Source organism: Schistocerca gregaria, unplaced genomic scaffold (genome assembly GCF_023897955.1).
Source record: "Schistocerca gregaria isolate iqSchGreg1 unplaced genomic scaffold, iqSchGreg1.2 ptg000156l, whole genome shotgun sequence".
Lineage (NCBI taxonomy): Eukaryota > Metazoa > Arthropoda > Insecta > Orthoptera > Acrididae > Schistocerca > Schistocerca gregaria.
In genome coordinates this window covers 3,023,226-3,041,186 of record NW_026061720.1, presented here as the reverse complement: position 1 = coordinate 3,041,186, position 17,961 = coordinate 3,023,226, and the positions used below count along the sequence as shown (strand labels likewise).

At 51.2% G+C, this 17,961-nt stretch overlaps 3 non-coding genes across 3 annotated transcripts; all 3 read right to left on the bottom strand.

Moving 5' to 3' along the window:
• Positions 1–11,299: 11,299 nt before the first annotated feature.
• Positions 11,300–11,372, bottom strand: Trnak-uuu (transfer RNA lysine (anticodon UUU)). The gene has a single exon. It is a non-coding gene; the product is annotated as a tRNA-Lys (tRNA).
• Positions 11,373–11,824: 452 nt separating this feature from the next.
• Trnar-ucg (transfer RNA arginine (anticodon UCG)) lies at positions 11,825–11,897 on the bottom strand. Its single transcript has one exon. It is a non-coding gene; the product is annotated as a tRNA-Arg (tRNA).
• A 5,790-nt stretch (positions 11,898–17,687) lies between these two features.
• Positions 17,688–17,760, bottom strand: Trnar-ucg (transfer RNA arginine (anticodon UCG)). The gene has a single exon. It is a non-coding gene; the product is annotated as a tRNA-Arg (tRNA).
• Between the last annotated feature and the right edge of the window lie 201 nt (positions 17,761–17,961).

Sequence of the window (17,961 nt, the reverse complement as noted above, 5' to 3'; positions counted from 1 at the left end):
CCAGAGCCAATGATCCCGTCCGCAAGCAACTAGCCTGTGAAGTAAGGTGTCAGTTAGATGACATTCCTCACACTGATCAGTCGGACGAAGGCCAATACGAAAAAGACGATCACCAGTAGGTATCAGACGGTAAATGACCTTATACCACGTTGAAACAATCTCCATCGGCAAAATGGGAAGACTAAGATGAGACCAGACCGTTTTCCATGAAGTTGATGGGGAAGCAAGTTCAACAGAAGAAGGGAAACATGCTGTACCCCAACGGATTTGTAGCATGTTGGTAGTAATATGCGTCATAGAAAGTATATCAGCACCCAGAATACCGACACGTACAAAGTATTCACGAATGTGCCGCAATTTAGGATTAATCCGTCCAACATCAACAGGAGGGGTCAGAATGGCCGGCCGGAGGCGGGAAAGTAAACGAGAGGTGACTGAATGCGGAGCCCGCGTACAGGTTAAAACATTGCGGCGGGCAAATAAGATGGACGTCTTCACTTTGATATCTGAAAGACCCAATCCTCCAAGCTTCCGAGGCCTGGCCAAAACTTCATACCGGACACGGAAGACATGGCGGCGCCACAGAAATCGACTAGACAGCTGTTTCAGCCTGCGGGCCATCATCGCGGGAAGCGGGAAGACCTGCGCAACGTAGTATATTTTACTGAAGACATAGGTCTCTAAAACCCGTGCCTTGTGAAGGAGGCTAAGGGAACGGCGGTCATGTTCAAGGATCGCCCCGTGAACACGAGTCGTAACCTCACGCCAATTTAGTGCCGCCATTTTGATCGGATTACGATCCACTATGATCCCCAAGGTCTTATGGCGATCGACAACCGTCGCCCAAGGAATGACGACATGATCAAAGCCTCTCAACGGCAGGAACGTGCATTTGCGATCATTAATGCGAGCACCAGCAAGACCACAAAATGAATCCAAGGTATCCTTAAGCCGCGGTATGTCCTCGGCATGTTGTACTAAAACCATGACGTCATCGGCGTATGCACGGACTGCAAAAATTTCCCCCAATATATTCCAGCCACGTAAGTGCATGGTGAGATGGCGAAGTAAGGGCTCTAAGGATAGAACAAAAAGTGACATGGATAAGGGGCTTCCCTGGGGTAACCCCCGTCTGATCGATATCCGGGGGGTAGGGTGACCGTTCACAATCACCGAGACACTGATACCGGTAAAAAGATTAGTTAAGACTTGTCGAGCATCATTATTAAAGCCGACAGCGGTGAGCACTCTCGATAAAAAATCATGGCTGACGCGATCGAACGCTTTTTGGAAATCAAGAAAAAGCAAAGCCCCTGGGATATTAGCGGCAGCCGCCACCGAGATTACATCGCGACATTCGAGAACGGAAGTCAGTATCGTGCGTCCAGGCACACAGCTTTGGTGGGCGGCAATAATGGTATCGAGCAGCTTAGAGAGACGGATATTAATTGCTCGAGCGACAAGTTTATAATCAAAGTTAAGGAGAGTAATAGGACGGAGGGAATCAATTGCAGGTCGACCTGTGGATTTCGGGAGGAGGACCATTCTGCCTTCCTGAAAAGGAGCAGGAAGTGAGACTCCCCGCATCACTTCATTTACCATTGACGTTAAGGTGTCACCAATGAGCGGCCAAAATTGAACATACAACTCCTTAGGAATACCATCTAATCCAGGCGACTTGCGGGACTGCGCTCCTGCAACAACATCATATATGTCATCCTTCTGAAAGGGACGCAGAAAGGCGTCGTTTAATTGAGGAGTAACGACGCGAGGCAGCAAGGAGGTAAAGTCGTCAAGAGAGGTTTTCGCCGGGACATGAGTATCGTACAGATCAGTAAAATAGGTGTAAATGAAGTCAGAAATGTCACGGTGAGAGGTGAACACGCGGCCGTCAGCGGTTGTGAGGGAGGCAAGGCACCCACGTTTCCGGCGCGACCGTAAATGGACTAGATGGTAGAGTGACGTCAGTTCCTCTTGTAGAAGGATCGTGGTTGAGACCTCGTCCGCAGGCCCTCCATTTGAATGCGTTTGAGCTGCAGCAATTTGGCTTTGATGCGCTGTATATCAGTAACCCGTAGGGGAGCATGCGTAGCACTATCGTACAGTTGACGTAAGACAGAATAGTAAAATTCTTGCGTTCGTCGATCTTCTGCCACCTTCGCAGCCCCAAAACGCATGAGAGCACTACGGATGTGTGGTTTTGCATACAGTGTCCACCATGCCACGATAGACGGGTACCGGTCCATAGTACGAGAACAACGAGTCCAAATGTCCTCCAGGACGATACCAAGGGAGGTATCTTGCAAATACGCTATATTGAGCATCCAAGGAGGACGAAACAATTTTACCGGTTGTCGCTCGTAATTAAACGTAACGGCTACAGCGCAATGATCAGTAAAACAGGCTGGTATCACATCAACAGCCAGAAGTTGCACACACAAGGAATCGGAAAGGTAAAAGCGATCGAGGCGACTGCTAGACGTGGGAGTAAAGTAGGTATGTCGCACAAGTGTAGGATAGCGAGAAACCCACACGGCACGCAGGTGCAAGGAGCGCACAAGGTCATCGAGTTCTTTACTGAAATTAAAATTAGGAGACTGATCTACCGGCCGTAGAACACAATTGAAGTCCCCACCTAAAATTATCTTTGTCGGGGATTTTCGAAGCAGGTAAATGACTTCTTCTTTATAGAAACTCGAACGTGCGGTAGTACAACCCGAACCAGAAGGGGCATAAAGAAGGAGTAAACTGAGATCATAAAACGTGCATCCGATCCCCCTTCCACTGTCGAGTACTTCGAAATTCATCAACGGAATGCCTTCTCTATAAAACAAGGCAGTGTCCGTAGAAAGTTCGGAAGCGACATTAAAAAACGACGATAACCCAGGAATGGAAAACTGGTCGAATAGGACTTCCTGTAAAAAAACAACATCTGCGCCAGACTGACAGATAAACTGTCGCAAAGCGGCGAGCCGAAGCTCAGAACATATTCTGTTAATATTCAGAGTAAGAAATGTATATGCTTGCATGGAACTTCAACCCAGAAAGAAGAAAAAAGATCGGTAGAGAGCCGTCAGCTGACGGAGCAACATACAAGTAATCATACCAGAAACAAGCGCTGAACCACAGAGAGAAAAACTACGAAACAGAACCCTCATCTTCCCACTGCTTTTTCTTCGGCCGTGACGCGGCTCTCTGTGGCTTTTTACGGATTCGACTGCGGCTCCGCGGTGCCGACGCTGCAGCGTTCGGCTGCGTGGGAGCATCATGTAGACATTCCGTGTCAGATTGCGGGAGAGAGGCCTCTACATCCCACTCGTCCGCAGACATGGGTTCGCGGTGGGACAGTTGGTGAATAACAACGGGATCCACTGGCTCTGGAGAATCAATCAGTTGTTTGATGGGAGGAGGCTGTGACCCAGAGGGGGCGACAGAAATTCCAGAAGGGGGATGCGAGACAGAGTCAATAGGAGAAGTGTCAGAGAGAACCGGAGAAGGCACGTGGCAACCAGAAGCAGGTTCCGTCACGGGCGCCTCCGAAGAGGCTGCCGCGGCAGCAGGAACAACGTCAGATAAGGTGTCAGGGAGCTTCTGCAAAGGCGTGATAGCACCTGTGGCGTCCTCATCCACGATTTCCGACTGAGAAAGAGAGTCCTTTACCGGAGGCCCATCGGAAGGGCGAGCCAATAAGGAAGATTCATCAGCCGCATCATCCTGTGTTCGCCGACGCTTGCCGTGAGAAATCAGCGCGGGCACATCGGAATTAAGGGCAGCAGCATCCCTATTCAAGGACAACGGGGGAAAATCACGGCCGTTGTTGGGCAACGGATCACTGCGTCCCTCAGTAACAGTGAGCGATTCAGTCCGAGATCCTTGCGGGAGAAGATCAGCTAAAGTAAATTTTTTACGCTGTTCGTATGTAGGTTTTAATACCACCACACGCCGCCGACAATTAGTACGGAAATGACCAGTTTCATTACAATAATAACATGTTCCTTACTGGCCACTGTACGTGATATGGACCCTATAACCACATACCTGTAAGTGAGAAGGAATAGGTTTTTTGACCACCATTTCCACCGACCGAATACCACTATATACCTGTAAGCGGTGCTGAGCAGACCAGCGTTCCTTTCGAATATGGCGTACGTCCCCATAAGGAAGCAAAACGGACTTCAGAAAACAGTCGTCAACCTCGGGCGGAAGGTTAAATATCCGAACATTCGTATATATCACTTCTGCATTTGCCAAGAGAACCATACTAATGGAACCATCACGGTGCGTAAAGGGTACCTGAGAACCATGACGAGAAAGTAGCCTATCAACCTGGAGCGGGTCAAGAAACTTAACAAAAAACACATATAATTCGCTGTCGAAATATGCGGTATGCACCTGATCAGTAGTGACCTTAACTGTATCGACTAACCAGTCATGTATCTCCAAAGAACCGGGCTGGACATGACGCGTGGATTTGTCAAAGGTAAAACTGACTGTACCTGTACGCGGAACTTTCGTGGGAACCATTGTGGACATCACGGCGAGAGACGACGCCGCGACAGGAAGGGCCGCACGAACACCAAACACCAGCCGACAACCAGCGATTACGACGCGCACGGAGACCAACACGGCACTAAACTGACAGGAGGAAAACACGCTGCGCTACGGTAGAGGCGGAACTAAGAGCACAACCTAGTCGCCGGACGCGTGAAGCGAGAATGTGATTATTTCTGGAGGCGCTGCGTATCGATCCCAGTACCTCTCGCACGCTAAGCGAGCGGTATACCATCTGAGCTACGCCCCCCCCCCCCCCCCTTCATTAGGCCACACGGTCACTGACGACGAAGTATAACTTATATACGACTCATCTCAAAACGCTCACACCCCCTGAGGAATTGTGTTTTCGTTCCACACAGCCGCTGCCCCTTACTCTTTCCCACCCATTCGTTACATTCAACCTCTTACGAGGCCGACCAAACATAGACAGGAAAACAAGACCACACACTTTGCACATTCGGAATCGATGGCAGGATGACCCTCGCCGCATTTGCTACGATAGCCATTTGCTACTTCTGCAGAAGCGGCAGCGGCGACGACGACGACGACCGCGAGAGGCTCTGAGATTTGTGAGAAACACATCTATAAAATGTAATTCAGACTGCCTCGTCCCACATTATGCTGTACCGCTTTGGCAAATGCTTTATCTGCGCCATTCGCCTTAATCACGAGTAAATCTTAATAAAACGCCTGTCGCTAATTGTCCGTCATCGCAGATACTGTTTGCTATACTGCCACGACGCGAAACTGATTTCCAAAATTCGTCTTCCTCCTCTGAGGATGGAACTTACGACCCCTGGTTTACTACACCAGTGCTCTACCACTTTTTTTTATTATTATGGGACTCGAACCCACAATCCCCGGTTTAGGAGACCGATGCCTTATCCATTTTTTTTTCTTACGACCCCTGGTTTATTAGACCAGTGCTCTACCACTTTTTTTCCCTTTTTTTCTCTTGTCTTTTTTGTTTTTTTGTTGATTTATTTCTTATTCTTTATATTTTTTTTAGACCCGTGGTGTACAAGACAAATGCTCTGCCCCTTTGTTTCTTTTTTTACCATTTTTTTGTTTCTTTTTCGTGTGCCATTGTTTAAAAGTTAGGGGTGGCAATCAGATTCAGGCCTGCGGAAACAAAGCGGGCAGGGGTCGAAACCCAAGGCCTGGCCACGATGATTCCACCGTCCTGTTTCCGAATGGCACCTGTACAACGGCGTCGTACTTTCCCCTACTGTCTCGGTTCTTGGTCTTACTTTTGTTTTTCTTGTTCGCCCTAAAGGTCCACGTAAACTTCAGTCCAGGTGTAGAGAATAATTTTACATAAAGGCGGCAAAACCAGCTACAGTATAAAAGAAATCGGCTCACACAGGCGACCTTAGCCAACACCCTCCCTTTCAAATGTCAGGCTAAGCATATTTGCAAAATCTTTACAGAGTCCTGGCAAGCGCAATCGGTTCCAGTAAGCAGTAAGGATGTACTGCCGAAACGTTAGGTGTTCATCCTCTTCATGACAACTATTGACAAAATGTACGAAGTGTCCAAGCAACCACATAACGGTATTGAGCTTCGTTCACGGATAAAAGGAAGAATCGGGCCGTACGATGATGTCAATGGTATAAGCGGTTTCGGCAGTCCTAGTGACAAAAGCCAGTTGTTTCCTAAGCCAAAGCCAATTAGCAAGGTGCCCACTGCAGGTGAATCGATGCTCAAGTGTGTCCAGGAGACCACACCGAGTGCAGTTGTCCGTGTCAGAAAGACCAATACGGTGCAGTCGTACGTTGGTGGGGACCAAACCATTAACTACCCTACACCATGTGGACGCCACAGCCATTGAGTGGATCGGCAGACTAACATTCTTCCAGACGTTCCTCCAGGACACTGATGGAGACGCCAGTTCGATTGGATTGGGACCAGTCAGCCCCTCACAACGGGCAATCAAGCTCTTGGTCGTTGGCACCGGTCGTCGCAAGAAGACGTCACCGAGGTAACTAACCGCAATATAAAATTCCCGGACGTGTTTCAACTTAAAATTGAGGCGACCAACGTCGACAGGTGGAGCAAGGCTCTTCGGACGCAGAACAGTAAAAAGTCTGGATGTAATTGAAGTTACTTCTTGCGTAACAATGAGACTCGTACGGCAGACGTACAAGGCAGATGCCTTGCGAGTAATGTCAGTGAGGCCCAAGCCTCCGGAGATACGCGGTTTCGTCATAATCTCGTAACGCAACTTGAATAGATGACCCTTCCATATAAACCTGCTACACAATTCGCGCAACCTTTTCGCCACCATCATGGGAAGTAGGAACAGCTGAGCAACATAATAGGCTTTACATAACACGTACGTGTCTAAAATTCTGACTTTTTGCAAAATGGTAGCAGAGCGCTGCTCATGGACCATCAGAGCCCCCTGTATCTTCTCGGTGACAGATTTCCAATTAAGAGCCGCCATTTTTATAGGACACCGATCAATGCTAATCCCCAATGACGTATGGCGATCGACAAAAGTGGCCCAAGGGACACCAGCATCGCTAAACCTCGAATATCAAGGAACTTACATTTACCCTGATTGAGACGCGCTCCAGAGACACAATAGTATGCATCAACTGCCCCTTTCAACAATGTGATATCATCACGTTGACGGAGGAGAACAACGACATCGTCCGTGTACGCCTTAACCGTGAGCTTCCCACCAGAGAGGGTCATACCCTGAAGCTTGAAAGCAAGAGTCCGAAGCAGCGGTTCCAGGGACAATATGAATAGAGACATAGAGAGCGGACTACCCTGAGGTACCCCTCGGCGGATAGCAATGGGCGGCGTCAGCTGCCCATTGACTGACACCCGAGCAGTTATTCCCCTATACAAATTACCAAGAACACCACGTGATGAAGCGTTAAAACCTATTGTATCTAAAACACGATTTAAAAACACATGACTGACGTGATCAAAAGCCTTGTAAAAATCGAGGAAAGCAAAGGCACAATGAACGTTTGTAACCGCCGCAACCGAGACAACATCCCGATATTCGGCTACAGGGGTCAGAATAGATCTACCAGGAAAACAACATTGATGTGCCCCAATCACAGACCGAAGCAGAGAAGACAATCGACTATTTAACGCTTTAGCAGCTGTCTTGTAATCAAAGTTCAGCGATGTGAGCGGACGAAGATTGGCAGCAGATAAACGACCAGTGGACTTCGTTATTAAAACAATTTTCCCTACTTTAAAATCGGCTGGCACATCCATCCCCCTGACAATCTCATTTAAAATCTGCGTAAAAGTGCCACCCAAAAGAGGCCAAAAACGGAGATAAAATTCTTTAGGCAGGCCGTCTGGACCCGGCGATTTACCGGACGGAGAGCGAGCAATAAAACCGAAAACATCATCTACCTGGAACTCCCGGAGAAAGTCGCCGTTCGCGTCAGGCGTGATAGTCGCAGGAAGATCCTCAAGGACATCATCAGAAAGTGACGCACCAGAATCATCGGCAGAATAGAGACTAGCGTAATACTGATGAAGAGCACGCGTCATATCCTCCTGTGCAATAAGCTGTCGTCCATCATCCACCATAAAAGAAGAGATGAAGGTGCGACGACGTCGAGTCTGATGCCGCAGCAGGTGGTACAAAGAAGTCAGTTCACCTTCAACAAGAGAGTGAGGTTTCGACTTTACTCGCAGACCATCCAACTGTCGTCGTTTGAGGGTCAAGAGCTTTGCTTTAATACGACGAACATCATGGATCCGCAGAGGAGAAGGACCCGCCGCGTCATACAGTTCACGCAGGACAGAGTAGTAAAATTCATACGTGTTCTTAAAATCACGCGCCCTTGCGGCACAGTAAAAAATCAAAATCTGACGAATCTTGGGCTTGGCAAACACAGTCCACCAAACGAGCAAGGAGGGGTAACGCGGGACAGAGTGAAGACATCGCTCCCACACGGCACTTACAACTTCATCAATGGCACTGTCGGCAAGGTGGGAAACATTTAACCTCCACTGGGAACGATAAAGTCTTGCAGGTTGGTGACTAAGATTTACATTTGCAGTAAAAGCACAATGGTCAGAAAAACTAGTAGGAATAACATCGACAGAAAGAATGTTATCACATAAAAAATCAGAGAAGTAGAATCTGTCGAGTCTACTGCATGAGGACGCGGTAAAAAACGTAAATTTCACCAGGGTGGGATATTTGTGTTCCCAAACATCACGCAGGTGCATCGTACGAACCAAGTCATGTAAATCTCGGCAATAATTAAAATTGGGGGACTGGTCTTCGGGGCGTAAAACACAATTAAAATCGCCTCCGAGCAGGAGACTCCGAGGACTCTTGCGCAAAAGATAAATAAGCTCTTCCCTATAAAAGCGCGATCGAGCCACAGTGCGACCCGAACCAGAGGGGGCATACAAAACAACTAGGCAGAGATCAAAAAGACGACAACCAATCCCACGGCCAGAGTCAAGGAATTCAATGTCAGTAACAGGAATACCTTCTCGAAAGAAAAGAGCAGTTCCTGTCGAATTTTCCGGTGCGACATTAAAAACAATTTGAAATCCAGGGAGAGAGAGATCAGAAAACAATACTTCCTGCAAAAATACTACGTCCGCACAGGAGCCGTAGAGAAACTGCCGCAAAGAGGCAATGCAAACGTCGGACTCAATAAGGTTAACATTTAAGTAAAGAAAGGTGTATGCTTGAACCATGGAGAGAAAAGCGAGAGAAGAAATCACCTACACCGACGCATCAACATCAAAGTCCATAGCAGGGGAGACGGAGGCATCCGAGGGAAGAGGACTGCTACCCCCTTCTGCGGATCCCTTACGTTTCGGTTTTTTACGAACAGCATTGACGTTCGGCTGAACGCGCAACTTGCGTCGGCTGACGGGCAAGGAAGCGGCAGCCGCCGGTGACGTAGGAGGTTCAAGTTCTGTATTCGACACCACCCGCGCCGGTCCACAGTCAGGGTCCCGGGTCGCGGGGGAAACATCCGACGAAACGGACTGGTCTACACCAATACTAGCTTCCGGCAAACATGGACTACACGGAGGCGAAACGTGAGCAGGAAGGTCTGAAGCTGCAAAGTTGGATGGAAGCGGAGCAGCTCCGCTGGCAGAGGTGTGGGGCAGCGAAGCAGGAAGTTGTTGCGACTCAACTTGTTGTGACAACGAAGTCGGTTCGGAAGGCGGCGCCAACAGGCCCGACCGACGAGCCGACTCGAGAGAAGCCGCGTCGGAAGCCGGAGGGGCGTCAGCAGCCGCTACCGGAACAGCTACTTCTGGGGAACAGGGAGCATCTACACTACTCTGTTGCTCGGAGGATGTCGGTCTCTCGGATTGGGGCATCTCGGGGAGATCCTCATCCGTACTATTTCCATCTTGTGCGCGACGCCGTTTATTATTCAAAAGCGGCACACCCACCTGAGGAACAGACGGAACAACATCAGAATTTGCACGCAAAGGAGGAAATTCTGTGTCAGGGGCGTGCAAAACCTGCGTCGGGGCGCTACTACCACTGGACTGTTCGACACCAAGAGCAGAACCACCGGCAACGAGGTCAGCGACCGTTAACTTGCGACGCTGTTCGACAGAAATTTTTAACACAAAATCCCTCCGCGGACAGTTGGTACGCACGTGGCCACTCTCATTGCACAAAAAACAGGTGCCAACCTGACCACTATATGTTACATGGACACGATATCCACCGATCTGCAGGTGCGATGGAATATTCTGCTTCACGTGCATTTCGATGGAATGAATACCACTGTAACACTGCAGGCGATATTGGCTGGACCAGCGTTCAAGGCGAATACTCTTAACATCACCATACTTGAGTAAACCCTCCTTAAGATACACATTATCCACCTCCGGCGGAAGGTTGTAAACACGAACACTGGTGTACGTAATGGAAGCATTTGAAAGCAGTATGGTACTGACAGAATCATCCCGATGCCGAAAGAGAACCTGATGACCAAATTTGGAAATAATTTTCTCAACCTGAAGGGGGTCCATAAATTTAACAAAGAAAACATAGAGTTCTGTATCAAAATAAGCAGTGTGCACCTGATCGGAATGGATGCCAAAGATATCTACTAACCAAACATGAATCTCAAGGGAACTAGGTTGCACGTGGCGGGTGGACATGTCAAAAGCAAAACTAACTGTAGCCTGACGAGGAATAACCTGAGACTACATTTTCAAAAAATTCGCGGTCTAAGCCGCTACACAAAAAACACTGAAATACACGCAGAAAGTAACACAAGGAACGAAACAACGACGGAGAAAACACACTAAAGGTACAACACCACAAGTAAACAAACGATATCCCACTAAACGTAACGCTACGGCGGAGCGGAACACTAGGCACGTCCACACTGCACGGCCTCTGAAGCGGAACTGTGCCACTGAGCTAAAGAGGCGCGGCGTAGCGGAACTTTTGCGTACTTCGTCCGTACGGTCGTCTGAATCATCAGACTTCAGCTGACAACACTTCATATTTTCGACTAATATTTGCAGCTATGGCGACCCATTACTGCTTGGCTACACATCTGACACGTAGCCGAAGTTCTCTACAAACAAAACCACCTGCACTTCAGAACATGACTTTCACACATGTCTACAAAATCACCTTCACCTTCAAATACAGTTTTCTTGCGACTGGTGGAGACGTAGGCAAATTTTAAAGTTGCTATTTCCATTACATCACGTTAATCAGATATTCGGTAATTTACATCTGCAGCAGAAAAAAATTCTGTTCCGCCCAGCGTAGGGCTCGAACCCACGACCCTGTGAATAAAAGTCTCATGCTCTACCGACTGAGATAGCCGTGCTGCCTCGATGGATACCTGCTGGTTAGCAGATCACACAGTACTCGATTGGGTTGGTTGGTCCCATACAGAATCTCTCCATGCTTCCTAATGTTTTCCTAACGTCACTCTCGTCACGTACTTCACTTTTATTTCATAATCATTTCTGAGAGGTAAAGGAATTGCATGACAATCTGCAGAGCTAGCGGCGTCAAAATTAACACACATACTTGACGTGACTCAAAAGCCGAACGAGTTACTTTCCGACGTTGTTTTAGATGTGCAAGTGCCATTCAGACCTCGCGGTGAGGGCACTCTGCCGACCATTTCGCTAGTTAACACCGGTCTTGTTGTGTGTGTTTCAAGCTCAAGACCATCTCCAAGCACAAAAAGGTCAACAGCAACATTCAGACGACTTTGTACTGCTCAAGTGCTACATTAAAACGGTATGTTTCTTTTTCAGAACTGGAGAAACACGACCGCGACAGGATTCGAACCTGCAATCTTCAGATCCGAAGTCCGACGCCTTATCCATTAGGCCACACGGTCACTGACGACCAAGTATAATTATATACGACTCATCTCGAAACGCTCACACCCCCTGAGGAATTGTGTTTTCGTTCCACACAGCCGCTGCCCCTTACTCTTTCCCAACCATTCGTTACATTCAACCTCTCAAGAGAGCGGCCAAACATAGACAGGAAAACAAGACCACACACTTTGCGCATTCGGAATCGATGGCAGGGTGTCCCTCGCCGCATTTGCTACGATGGCCATTTGCTACATCTGCAGAAGCGGCGGCGGCGGCGGCGACGACGACGACGACGACGACGACGACGACGACGACCGCGAGAGGCTCAGACATTTGTGAGAAATACATCTATAAAATGTAATTCAGGCTTTCTCGTCCCATCTTATGCCGTACTTTTTTTTTTCCTTATTGTTATTTTAAACCTATACATAGGTAGGCCAGCAGCGGCGTAACTAAGCCGCTCTTCGGCCACAGACATGAACATAGTACAAGCAGTAATAGACACACAGAGACATTGAGGTTAAAAAACAGTAGACAAAACAGAGTAAAATAACAGAAGCCGTTCACTGTGGAGCAGTCAAGTTAAAAGTGATTCACACAGCACATAACGGAGAGATACAAAGTAGCACACGTGAACGATGGAGCACGGAACAAGAGACACGGATCTCTAGCGGGACGACAGAACACATAAGCACTGCGGTGACAATCTTCGGCGGTTGGTGATGTACTTGACACACGAGTAAGGCCGGGGACCTGCCAGAGGGAAGGGGCGAGGGTAGGAGGGAATGGGGGAGGGGTTGATGCCAATGGGGAGAGGATGGGTGAGGGAGGGGTGGTGTGCGGAAGCCCAGGGAGAGGGGGAGGGAAGGAGGGAAGGAGAGAAGGGAGAGAGGGTGCCCACAGGATAAGGAGAGGAGAGGGAAGGCAAGGCTCAAAGTTGGTAGGAGTTGTAAATGGGGGGAAGGAGGGCATTATCTGGGAGTGGGAGCTGGCGGAAGCCACCTTGGGAGAGGGTGTGGAGAGTGTGAAGATGGAGAGCAGGTGGGATACAGGAGTACAGGCGTGGCAGCGGGTTGGGGTGGGAGAGGATGGGAGAGACAAGCGGGTGGGGAGGATCAAGGTTGTGGGAGGTGTAGAGGATCCGTATCCGTTCGAGGAAAAGGAGGAGGTGTGGGAAGGGGATGAGGTCATAGAGGATCCGCGTGGGGGAAGGGAGGCTGATGCGATAGGCGAGGCGGAGTGCATGGCGTTCAAGGATTTGAAGGGATTGGTAAAAGGTAGGAGGGGCGGAGATCCAGGCGGGATGGGCATAACAAAGGATAGGACGGATGAGGGATTTATAGGTGTGGAGGACGGTGGACGGGTCCAGACCCCATGTGCGGCCAGAGAGGAGCTTGAGGAGGCGGAGTCGGGAGCATGCCTTGGCTTGGACTGTCTGGAGATGAGGGGTCCAGGAGAGGCGACGATCAAGAGTGACGCCAAGGCACTTGAGGGTGGGGGTGAGGTTAATAGGACGGCCATAAATGGTAAGACAGAAATCAAGGAGACGGAAGGGGTGGTTTTGCCTACGATTATTGCCTGGGTCTTGGAAGGATTGACCTTGAGCAACCACTGGTTACACCAAGAGGTGAACTGGTCAAGATGGGATTGGAGAAGGTGCTGGGAGCGTTGCAGGGTGGGGGCGAGGGCTAGGAAGGCGGTGTCATCGGCGTACTGGAGAAGGTGTAAGGGGGGGGGGTGCAGGCGGAGGCATGGCCGCCGTATAAAGAAGGTAAAGAAGAGGGGAAAAGACGGAGCCTTGGGGCACACCGGCGGAGGGGTAGAAGGTGTAGGAATCCGTGTTGTGGATGGTGACATAGGAAGGACGGTGGGAAATGAAGGAGGCGATCAGACGGACGTAGTTTATGGGAAGGGCAAAGGTTTGGAGCTTGAAGAGGAGACCAGAATGCCATACACGGTCATATGCGCGTTTAAGGTCGAGGGAGAGGAAGATGGCAGAGCGACGGGAGTTGAGTTGTCCTGAGAGGAGGTGAGTGAGGTGAAGGAGAAGGTCATCGGCAGAGAAGGATGGCCGAAAGCCACATTGGGTGGAGGGAAGTAAACGGTGCTGGTGGAGGTGCTGGTGGATGCGGCGGGTAAGAATGGACTCCAGGACCTTGCTGAAGACCGAGGTAAGGCTTATAGGACGGTAGGAGGAGACAGCAGAAGGTGGTTTATCAGGTTTGAGGAACATTAGGATCCGGGAGGTTTTCCACAGGTCGGGGTAGAAGCCGGTGGACAAGACCACACTGTACAGTCTGGCCAGGGTGGAGAGGAAGGAAGTGGGAGCTTCACAGAGGTGACGGTAAGTAACACGGTCGTGACCAGGAGCGGCGTTGCGTTTGGTGCGGAGTATAGCTAGGATGTCTTGAGTAGTGATAGGGGTATTGAGTTCGGTGTGTGTAATGTTGTCCAAGTATTGGAAGCCAGGAGCGAGTGGAGGGACAGAGGTGTCAGTTCGATCACGGACATCGGGGAAGAGGGAATAATCGAACTGGGGATCGTCAGGGACAGTAAAGATATCCGTGAGGTAGGAGGCAAAATGGTTGGCCTTACTAAGGTTGTCAGGAAAGGGACGGTCATTATGGAGTTAAGAGGTAGGGTAGCATTAAGACGGGTGCATGTCTGTCGCTAGTCCCGGCGTTTCTTAGCCGCGAGCAAGTTCCGGATGTGTCTCTGGAGTTGCCGGTGGCGTCGTAGTTTGTCCCGGTCACGCGTGTGAAGGAAGGCACAGTAAAGATGACGGGATTCTCGAAGGAGGAGAACGGCCTGTAGGGGTAAAGTGGGACGGTGCGGGTGGACAGCGACGGTAGGGATGTGGGCCTCCACGTCCTCAGACAAGATCTGCTGGAGAAAGGACGCGGCATGGGTGATGTCATGTGGGCGGTGGTAGGTGAGGGGGTGGCTATCGACTCGGGCAGTAAGGGTATTCCGGTAGGCATTCCAGTCGGCACGGGAGTAATCATGGACATACTTGGGGGGTGGGTCAAGGCGATGGTCGTGATGGGGGCGACGACCGTCAGATATGGTAAGGAGGACAGAGAGATGGTCACTGATAATAGGATCAAGGACATCCACCGCTATGCGGCCAAGGAGGTTGGGGGAGGCCAGGACAACATCGGGAGTGGTATTGGATTCAGGGCGGGTGTGTTGGGGAAGAGGAAGGACATCTCCTCGCAGGGTGGCGAGGAACCGATGCCACCGCCGTAGCTGGGCAGCGGAGCGACTATGGATGTTAAGGTCGGCGGCAATCACGTAGGAGGAGAAGGTACGGCGGATGTGGGAAAGGAAGTCGAAAGGAATAGGGGCTGTGAAGCGGACATAAATGGTGGCACAGGTAATGGTGAGGCCGGGGAAGAAGAGGATGAGGATCAGATGTTCTGTGGGGTCAGGAGGCAGGGGTTGGAGCCGAACAGGGATCTGGCGGTGGTGGCCAATGGAGACTCCAGCACGCGCTATTGGGAGGGGATTCTCGGAGCGATGAAGGAGGTAGGGGGAGGTGTGGACGGTGATGTGGGGCTGGAGAAAGGTTTCGTTCAGGAGGAAGGCAGCAACGCGGTGGGTCGTGAGTGTATGCAGAAGGAGGTTCTTGTTGACAGGAAGGGAGCGGATGTTATTGAACAAGATACGGTGCTGTCGCGCCAGGATGGGAATTTAGACGAGGGTGTCAAGATGGGAGAAGGTGAAGTGGGCCTGGTTATGGGAGTAGGTGGCATAGGTATTGAGATGGAACACGGAGCGTGCGGCGAGGGATATCTGCTGGAGGGTGTGGGGGCGCTGAAAAGGATGGACGTTTTGGAGGACAATGGTGACAAAGCGGATGATGTCCTCAGCAGTGGGGGGGGGGACGAATGGAGTTACCAGGGGGGTAGTGTCATCCAGAGGGTGGACAGGGAAGGTGAGTTCAGGAGTGGAAGGGGCTGGTGGAGCCTTGCATTTCTGGGAGTATGTGGGGTGAGGGAGGTTACAGGTGTTGCAGGATGGAGGGGACTGAAGGTTGGGGCACTGCTGGAGGAAGTGCGCTTGCTTGCAGTGCGGGCAGACAGGGGCCTCGCGGCACTCAGATGTTTGGTGTGCATTATAGTGCAGGCACCTCTGGACTGGGGAGGGGAGAGGGAAGGGTCGACCTTGTAGCGGCGGTTGAAGAGGAGGGCTCCCTCCTTGAGGAGAAGGTCGATCGAAGGAGCGTGCTCAGAAAAAACCCACATAAGGCGGGTGGGGCTGGCAGGGTTGTGGATCCGGCGAACAGCACGAACATCGAGGTAGGGATGCGCCTTAAGCTCTGCCAGCACCTCCTCCTCCGTGATCGTCGGACTAAGCCGAGTGATCACGGTGGTGAGGGTTGGCGGGCGACGCGGGGGTTGGTGTTGACGGGATGGGGAAGGGGAAGGAGCAGGGGCGAGAGAGGCATTGGGGCCGAATCGGGTAATGGGGATGCGGGATAGGATGTCGGTGTGGAGGGTGGGGCTATAGGAGGTGATAAGGACGGAGTCCCTACGGGGGGTGAGAAGGGAGATAGGGGTGCCAGGAAAGTGTTGGCGGAGGACCAAGGTGAGGTTGCGGGCCTCCAGGAGAGAGGGATCTGGACAGGAAAGGAGGTATCTGTAGGAGGGGGTGGTAGAGGAAGCGGTAGAAGTGGCGGGCGGGGAGACATCCATGGCATCTTTGGGGGGAGGAGGGGGAAGGGGCTGTTATTTCTTGGGAGTGGAGTGGGCAGGGGTGCCACTTGGACGTTTTATAGGATGGGAAGAGGGGCGGGGTACAGGAGCAACCTGGAGATGTTGGGGGGAGGCAGGTCCCGGCAGTGGTGCTGGGGCCGGCGCTGCAGATGATGCAGGTGCGGGCGCAGGTGCTGGTGCTGGTGCTGGTGCTGGTGAAGGTGCGGCACTGGTGGTGGCTCTCCGAGCCACAACCCGGGCGGGGGCTGCACGAGCGGATGAAGTGGCTTGGGGGAGTGGAGGGAAGGGGTCAGGTGAGGTGGTTGGGGGAGAAGGAGCGACAAAGGGAGCTGGGGAGGGAAGGGTGAGGAGGGGTGGGATGTAGGGGGCGGGGGGTGTTTGAGCACACCAAGGAATGGTGGTGGCAGCTGCTGAGGGGGAGGTGTAAGTGATGGCTGTGATAGAGGCGGTGGTGGTAGGGATGGTAATGGTGAAATGCAACAACTGAACGGGATGAGGGAAAAAGAAACACTAAGGATGACAGACAACGAAGACAAACACTACACTACACTGCACAAGTCCAGGAAGGCGAAGACGGCGGCGGCGGCTGCTGCTGCGACGGCGGGGAGCGGGGTCCGGGGCCCCGCCCTGCTGCTGCGGCGGCGGAGGAGGACGGGCTCGGCGGCGGGCTGGTGGAGGCGGCGGAGATGACGACGAACGGGGCAGACTGCGTCAGCCGGCGACGAGAACGGCGAGCAGGAAGGGCTGCACCGGCGACAGGAGTCGCGGTGCGGGGGCGGCGGCTGCTGCTGCTGCTGCTGACACTGGTGCCTGCGCTGTCAGAACTTTTGGAAATGCTGGAACCGCTGGAACTGCGACGGGAAACGCTACTGGAACTGCTGCTGCTGCTGCTAAACCTATGGCTTCGACGATTGCGGAAATCAATCCTCGAAGGGCGCAACTCTCTCGAGTTCCGCCAAAGACGGCGTGCCGTACCACGTTGGCGAATGCTTTATCTGCGCCATTCGCCATCACAGATACTGTTTGCTATACGGCCATGACAATTCCTACATTAAAACCGTAAGTTTCTTTTTCAGAACTGGAGAAACACGACGGTGACAGGATTCGAACCTGCAATCTTCGGATCCGAAGTCCGATGCCTTATCCATTAGGCCACACGGTCACTGACGACCAAGTATAATTTATATACGACTCATCTCGAAACGCCATTCGCCTTAATCACATCTGAGAGTAATTCTTAATAAAACGCCTGTCGCTAATTGTTCGTCATCACAGATACTGTTTGCTATACGGCCATGACGCGCAACTGATTTCCAAAATTCGTCTTCCTCCTGTGAGGATGGAACTCACGACTCCTGGTTTA